Source organism: Pseudophryne corroboree, unplaced genomic scaffold (genome assembly GCF_028390025.1).
Source record: "Pseudophryne corroboree isolate aPseCor3 unplaced genomic scaffold, aPseCor3.hap2 scaffold_367, whole genome shotgun sequence".
Lineage (NCBI taxonomy): Eukaryota > Metazoa > Chordata > Amphibia > Anura > Myobatrachidae > Pseudophryne > Pseudophryne corroboree.
The window spans coordinates 464,303-465,387 of NW_026970019.1; the positions used below are offsets into that span (position 1 = coordinate 464,303).

Here is a 1,085-nt window from a genome sequence, read left to right on the forward strand (position 1 = left end):
TACTAAATTAAACTTGCTTCATTGGAAAGGCAGCAAGATGCATCCTCATTTCAATGTCTACTGAAATAATACAGGTTGACACCAGGAAACATTAACGCCACTGCATCCTTGCTGCTTTCTCATGTGGAAGTCTGTTTAATGTGAAAACAAGGTGATATCTAATTAGCACACAGGTAAGGAATTAAGAAAATCTTTATTTAAGGGTGAAGATGTTTCTCACAAAATCGTTGCCCCAATGCATCATTGAAATTCAAGCTGGAAAGATGATTTTAATATATCACGTGTACATTTTGTATTGCTCTTCTGGTGACAATGTAGTTTGTTTTTGTCAATTACCCTTTTAATAATAGGGTAAAGAAAATTAAGTGGATTTAAACAAATTAAAATGGTAAAAATTATTGTACTTCAAGGTAAAATAAAAGAGCAAAAATATCAATCCCAGTTTTGATTACTTAAATTAACAAAAAAAATGCATATAGCAAAGGATAGTTTCAATCTGCCTACCGCTGGGTTATGGGCCCTGTATGCTTCCATTGCAGTACTCTGCTGCACATGTAAGTGCAAGAGATCCTGAAGCACTCACTCATCATGGGAAAGTACCAATGTGTTTCTTCGTTGGTTGATGGAAGAAACATTTTACAAAAACTCTCCAGATTATTGACTTTTTAAAGTTTTTCTAGGAAACGTTCTAGATGTATGCTTATTAGCCTTTGTCAGTATGTACTTTTCGTGAAGTGTCTCTGTGGCGCAATCGGTTAGTGTGTCCGGCTACTAACCAAAAGGTTGGTGGTTCAATCCCACCCAGGGACATAATTGACCTTGTTATCAGATTTTGGTGATCTTTAAGTAGACAAGTCAAAATTTCAAACCCCCTGTTATGGTGTAGGGTACCTGGCCTTTTCTAATGTAATCAGAGTTAGATTTGATTCAGTGATTTAATAAAAACAGCTAGGAAGCACAATTTAGCAGTGGGTTGCAGAGAAAAAGAAATATGCTGGCAAAAAAAATCCAATTGAGTGATTAAACAGCTCTTCATTTTCTGGCTTTATTTTTATGCTAACAAATTTGTTCTCTGAAAAGTGTCC

At 35.4% G+C, this 1,085-nt stretch overlaps 1 non-coding gene across 1 annotated transcript; it reads left to right on the plus strand.

The window, feature by feature from the left end:
- The first annotated feature begins 736 nt into the window (after positions 1-736).
- Positions 737-810, plus strand: TRNAS-ACU (transfer RNA serine (anticodon ACU)). Its single transcript has one exon. It is a non-coding gene; the product is annotated as a tRNA-Ser (tRNA).
- The last annotated feature ends 275 nt before the right edge of the window (positions 811-1,085 follow it).